Here is a 7407-nt window from a genome sequence, read left to right on the forward strand (position 1 = left end):
TCCCCCTCATTTACTAAGCTCTGGAGCAACTGCCCCTGCAGTTTTATTTTAGTAAATCAACCCCATTGTCACATTATTCTAAGCCAAAGTAGGATTATTAAAACATGAAAATGTTTTATGTAAAGGTGGTAATCCTAGCACAGGAGTGTTGCATTAAGTGCAAAAGACCGTGTGCCTGAAATCTGGTGCTTTGATGTTCCATGCTTCTGAGATCTAAACGTACAAGGATTTTCACATTTTCATCTATAATACATCATTCCTAATGAGTCAAGGTTCAGCGGGTCTGAACCAGAACAAGCAATCTGCTCTTATGATGCAAAAGGAGCACCCACTATTTTGTTACATGTAGGTTACGTTGATAGTCTATATGGAGTCATTGCAAGGTTGTAAGCTGGCCTTTTTTAGTTCTACATTATATGGAATACATAATAAATTAGGTTTTTGAGATGAAAACAGATTTTTCTAGACAAATGCATTATTAATTACATTTTACGTTCTTTGATTGTGGATCACTAGATAACACATTGCAAACTTGAATTTTATAACCGACACTTCAAAGCATTGATCTTGATTTACTAACTACAGCAAGGGTGTAGCTCTAATTTAAAAAAATGCGAGTTCATAAGCAGGGAAAGTCCACAGGGTGATAATGTCAACTCCACAAACATGTGTGTAAGGGTTAAAAGATCCAAGACCACCACTAGGCTGAAAGACACACTGCCTCTTACCAGATGATATGGGCCCTCATTACAAAGGCCATGTCCAGCATTCACTTGAAAAATCAAAACAGCACTCCTCCAAGGTGACCAGAACGATTCTCTCCAAGTGTGCCTCCGTAAAACAAACCAAGAATATCCTCATAGCGTAATGTGTACAGACTGTTTATTATCACGCAAATGAAATAAAGCTGCTTACATGGCAGATGAGTCAATACAGCAGAGTGGAAGTTCCCCATACATTGCGGTCCGCATCAGTGTCCTTCCAAAAAATGGCCGCCGCGTCTCCTCGTGGTGGCTAGCGTGAGTGATTGATTTACTAAAGGCAAATTGACTATTCACTTTGCAAGTGCAGTTGCACTCATGTTCCCAGGAGCTTAGTGAATGTGGTGAAGCTTTGCTGATTTCCATTATCTAATCATGTGCAAACAAAAAATGCATTTTTTTTATTTTACTTGTACCTGATTGGGTATTTTTGTTGTAACCCTAAAAAAAAAAAACTAAGACCCTGTTCCTTTAAGGAATGCTCTGTAGCACAGTGCTTGTGCTGTGTAATTTTCCTGGTTGATCCTGCCTGTTCCTGTATCTTCCTGTCTATGCTGACCACAGTAATCATGGCTGCTGATCCATGATTATCGTGGTCAGTTTACGTGCTTCCATCATTCCGCTGCTCTGCTGTGACAGTTTCTCCCCCCTCCCTCCCTGTCAGCGCGAGAGCGGCTCTCCTCCCCGTCCCTCCCGCATATTGCAGCAAATTTACATGTACCCCCTTTATACTGTTATTAACAATAATGTAAATGTTTTTTTCATAATGAAAAGGCTAAATACCTTTTCCCACACGGCCGCTGTACAGTCACGTGATCCCCCTGTGCTGGCCGACTGACTTTACAGGGGAATCTCGGCGCCTCCCACTTCTCTCCATAGATCTGGGAAGATGAGCGGAGTGGGGTCACGTGACTGCACAGCTGCAGTGTGAGAAAAGGAATTTAGCCTTTTCATTAAAAAAACACCTACACTATTGTTAATGGCAGTAGGCACTGGAGGGGATACATGTAAAGTCACATCTTGACTTTAGAAACACTTTAAACTTCACCACCTTTACTGAGCTCTGAGGAAAATACACTTGCAAAGTGCACAGTCTATTTGCCTTTAGTAAATCCACCCCAATGATTACATTTCAACATGTTTTTCTACACTTGTTGTCTTTAACATTAATTTATGTGTCTTAAACAACTGTTTAAAATATATGAAATTCTGAAATGTATTTTTATACCAAATTTGTATTCCACTTTTTTATTATATAATTGTTTAGTAACTTTTTTCTATAAATAAATTACCCAATTGTATTTTAAAATATTACCTTAGGTGTGGATGCATTATTACTGCTTAGTAGTTGTTTACATAAACTGCAGAATTGATTAAAGCCAAATTCTGGGCTGTTTTTTTTTTTTTTTTAAGGCCCCCAGACAGGTTAACCCCGGAGCTTCTTTGAGGCGACCAGGAGGCGGCCGCCATAGACTTCAATGTTATGAAGTCCGTGGTGGCCGCTCCGAGGTCGCGGCGCGCTGCTTGCACCGCGACCTCGGAGGTCGCGGTGCGAAGTAGCGTCGCTTGTATGTGAACGGGGCCTAACACTAACCCTGATCTTGTTATTTTTTCTTATTTTTTTTTTTTTATTCGTTGTTTTTAATTTTTTATTTCTTTTTTATTTCATGTTTTTAAACACACACTTGTTTGTGTATATCTTCCTCATCTGCAAGAACAGAAAGATACAGTGTATCTTCCTCTTCATTCAGAGGCAGACTCACAGACTCACAGTGACTGATCACTGTGATAGCCAGAGGCTATCACAGCGATCAGGTGACCCAGAACCGGGAGTCCCAGGTCCCATTCATAAGTACGAGACCCGGGGCTCTCAGTGTACTCCCAGCACAAAGAGAGATAAACATATATGCGCCCCATGGAAAAACATCCGTGAAGCCTCAAATGTTCGTAGATGAGAAGGGGTTAAAGCAGAACCAAAGTTCCTCTAAAATACACTGTGAGCAGGCAGGCATTTTATTGCCGAAGAGACATGCAAAGATTTTTTTTTTTGTCATTTTTATTATTTACCAAGACAATACAAAGCAATATAAGCAAACAGAAAAAAATTAAATAAATTTGAATAAAATTACAAAGAAGACGCTATAACAAGCAATCTGATGGTAAAAGTACCAATATGTTCCTTTTAACGTCTCTTCTGCAATAAAAACACACCTACCTGCTTGGTCACAGCAATCCCTGGACTGTAAACTGTGCTGCACATGCGCAGCTCAGCTTAGGGCTCATGTACACAGGGCAGTTGAAAACCTCTTCTGAAAGCTGGAAACAGACGGTGAAAAACGTCAGTTTCTCTATCGTTCATTGACAGACACAGCTCCGTATTCTTCTTAACCATTGGATTATGCTGCCCTCTACAGGAGTAGGACACTAGGCAGGAATTTTTTTACCACGCCTATGGGGCAGTTCAGTGGCGGCTGGTGCTCCAAAATTTTTTGGGGGGGGGGGCGCAAATAGAAAAATGTAATAGGCATTGCTTTGCGGCAAAAAACGCTGTAAAAAAGTGCGTAACTTTGAGGTCACAAATGTGTGAAAGGGGCCTTCAGTAATTAAGGTATAGCTTGCCCCTTTCAATGCATAGTGACCAGCGTGCCCCCTTTCAATGCAAAAAGACCAGCGTGCCCCCTTTCAATGCACAGAGACCAGCGTGCCCCCTTTCAATGCAGAGATGCCAGCGTGCCCCCTTTTAATGCAGAGATACCAGCGTGCCTCCTTTCAATGCAGAGATCATCGTGCCCCGTTTCAATGCAGAGATACCAGCGTGCCCCCTTTCAATGCAGAGATCATCGTGCCCCCTTTCAATGCAGAGATGCCAGTGTGCCCCCTTTCAATGCAGAGATGCCAGCGTGCCCCCTTTCAATGCAGAGATGCCAGCGTGCCCCCTTTCAATGCAGAGATGCCAGTGTGCCCTCTTTAAATGCACAGAGACCAGCGTTACCCCTTTCAATGCACAGAGATCATCATGCCCCCTTTCAATGCAGAGATACCAGCGTGCCCCCTTTCAATGCAGAGATACCAGCGTGCCCCCTTTCAATGCAGAATCACCAGCAAGTCCCCTTTCAATGCAGAATCACCAGCTTGCCCCCTTTCAATGCAGAATCACCAGCGTGCTCCCTTTCAATGCAGAATCACCAGTGTGCCCCCTTTCATTGCAGAGATACCAGCGTACCCCCTTTCATTGCAGAATCACCAGCGTGCCCCCTTTCAATGCAGAATCACCAGCGTGCCCCCTTTCAATGCAGAATCACCAGCGTGCCCCCTTTCAATGCAGAGATACCAGCATTCCCCTTTTCAATGCAGAATCACCAGCATGCCCTCTTTCAATGCAGAAACACCAGCGTGCCCCCTTTCAATGCAGAGATGCCAGCGTGCCCCCTTTCAATGCAGAGATACCAGCGTGCCCCCTTTCAATGCAGAGAGATCATAATGCCCCCTTTCAATGCAGAGTGACCAGCGTAAGCGTGCCCCCCCCCCCCCCCCCCGTGAGACCAGTGCACTTACCTCAGCCTGGCAGCGGTGGCTTCTCAGTCCCCCAGCGTCTCCTCGAGTCCTCAGTCCTCCCGCCTCCTCCTCGGCCAATGGCATGGGGTTTGCCTTTCGGCCAATCAGGAAGCGGGAGGACCCGCTTCCTGATTGGCCAGGAGGAGGATCCGCATGACAATAGCGAATTTTCATTCGCTATTGTCACACAATGGGTGGGTTCGGGACGCACTGCTCTGCGCCCCGGGTCCACCCTTTGTTGAAGCCTATTAGAGCTTCTGGCTCTAATCAGGTGACTAAAAAAAAAAAAAAAAAGCCCCATTGAGCTGCGTCCCCAATGCACCGGCCACCACCGGGGCAGTTCCTGGAGGTATACACCCACTCACTCTGCTATAGGCATTCAGTTTTTTTCTGCCTAGTCAGGAGTAAGGATCCAGTTCCCTGCTGGGATTTTGGTCCAAGCATGTTTTTTATGTAAAAAGAGAACCTTTAGTCAAATTTTTTTAGCTAGTTATGTTCCTGAGAGAACTACAATCAACAGCCGGACTGGGCGTTGGACTGGATATTCTAGATCCTCATGGTCTCCCAGTCTGGCCAGTGAGCATGTGCAGGTCACAGCTCTGCTCTAGGCCTCGCCACGACATAGCCCCACTGGGCGAGGGCTGGCCCGGGAGCGGAACACCTCGCCAGGATGCACACGACCTGGTTTGGCGTGAGTCGCAGCGTATCCTTTGGCCATCCTTTGCGTATCCTTTGGCCATCAGCACCCCCACACCTGTTGGTCTGTCTGGATTGGCGCCCACCCGAATATCCTTGGTATGGTGAGTAGTGTCCCCCATATCTCTTGTGGTCTCGGGGTGGACGCGGGCCCCTCCCTAGGGCGGTCGGACCCTCAGGTTACCCCCCATCCCCCATGCCCCCCCTTGTATGTGGGGTCCCTAGGGACCATCGACCATCCAAGGCCCCCCCCCCCCGCAGGCCATCCTCCCCACTATTTCATAGGGGGTATCTACCTTAGTCGGAATGGTGCAGGGGCTGTAGCAGGCGTTGGGGGCCCTCGGGGGGGTAGGCACACCGATGCTGCTGATTGCGTGATATGGGGGGGTTAATTCTGGTGGGGGTCCCTGCCAGTGCCCCCCTATGCCTGATTGATCGTTCATCTCAGGGGATCCTGTAGACCACATGGCGTGCCGAGGACGCCACCATTTTCTTGTAGTTCAGCTGTACAAGGCTCGGCAGCCATTTTTTTGTAGTTTCGGCCATTTTCTCGGGCCCGAGAACGCTGCACAGCAATGAGTGGCAAGGCTTTCCCTTTGGTGCTGACCCAGGTACTTCCTCTTCCTGTGAGGATTGTTTTCTGTACATTTCACACTGGCTCTGCTCTCCCTAATATCAGGCGGTGGTGAGTCTATTGGAGTCCCTGTAGGTCGCTCCCTCACTCTGCTATATTGCAGCTTAGTGTGCTAGGACTTGTAGTACCACTGGTGCAGTGGTGTGGGGCTTTTTTTTGCAGTGTTCTTAAAGTGACACTGCGCTGTCCCCAGGTTAACATGGAGTTCCAGGAGCAATTATCACCTACTGATCCCCTCTTTGGTGTTGCGGGGACCTCTGGGTCACAACCCTTGTCTGCCCTAATGGCGGTTTTTGAAACCCTGGTGTCAAAAGTTGTTATGGTCCTAAAAAAGAGGACTAGTAAAAAGCGCCTACTGCCCTCACTTGCCTCATCTGTATTCTCAGATTCTGAGGTTGTTACCCTGGGGGGTCTGCGTCATCGCACTCTGATTCGGATTGGTGAGGATGATATATCCTCATCTGCAGCTGCACGGGAAAAAGGGCTGGTGGAGGCAATTATAGTGTCAGTGCGGGGAACTCTAAAAATGGCAGATGATTCTACAGCATCAGGGATGCAGGTGTCTTTTGGCCCCCTGCAAAACCCTGAGTCGGTCAGGGTTTTCCCTTGTTTGGAACTTTTTGATAAAATTGTCACTGAACAGTGGGGGTGCCTTAAACACATGTTAGTGGTGCCGAAGCGTTTCACAAGGTGATATCCCTTTATGGACGCTGTGATCAAAAAATGGACCGTTCCACCGAAGGTGAACCACCCAGTCTCCAGACTGAACAAATCCACTGTGATTCCGGTGGACGAGTCTCTCTGGTCTTTAAAGATACTGTTGATAGAAGGATGAGACTCTGTCCCGCCACTTACATGTGATAGTGGGCTCAATACTTAGACCAGTCTTCACGATCGCTCTGGTGTCCCAGGCCATTACAGTAAGGGAAAGCTCTTGAAGAGTGATTTGGAAGCGAGACAGCTTCCCCCTGACTTTGCCAAACTGGCGGACAAAATGGTCCAAGATTTACAATTTATATGTGATGCGTCTTTAGATGCGGCCCCCCTTGCGGCTAGAGTATCCGCGGTAGGGGTAACCATGAGACGCATGGTGTGGCTAAAAAGCTGGTCTGCGGACCAGGCATACAAAGAGGCTCTGTCAGACCTGCCCTTTACAGAGGATCGCTTAATTGGTTCTTCTTTGGATGAACTTATCAAGGGTCTTACTGGTGGGAAGAGTACTCTTCTTCATCGAAACTCAGGGCAAGGCACCTCGTCATGATGGGGTTCCTGTTTTTCAGCATACAAGCGGCCCTTTCATGCCTCCGACACTCAGAAGAAGACATTTATATCATCTGGGGGTTCCTAGAAGAGGTGGTCGGGTAAGACGAGAGCAGGCCCCCCAGTTCTGCAGTTAAACCCTCTTCTGCTTGAAGGGGTGCCCTCACCCATAGCTGGGGTGAGGGGACGTCTTTGTTTCTTTCTGGAACCATGGAACTTCTTAATTCAAGATGAATGGGTCCACGAACCGATTCAGGTCTCGACCGTCGGAGAGATTCTTCCCACCCAATCTATGCCTATCTCCAGACCGGTTAAGGGATCTATGAGAGGTGGTACAAGATTTGCTGTTACAGGGGTGAATGGGCCGATTCCCTCTCGGGAATGCTTTCAAGGTTTTTACTCAAACCTGTTCACTCTGAACCGCTTTGTGCGGGTACAGAAGTTGCGAATGGAGACCATTCGCACGGTAGTGGCGTCCCTACACCAAGGAGACCTTTTGGC

This window comes from Pelophylax lessonae (genome assembly GCF_965119305.1).
Source record: "Pelophylax lessonae genome assembly, chromosome: 10".
Lineage (NCBI taxonomy): Eukaryota > Metazoa > Chordata > Amphibia > Anura > Ranidae > Pelophylax > Pelophylax lessonae.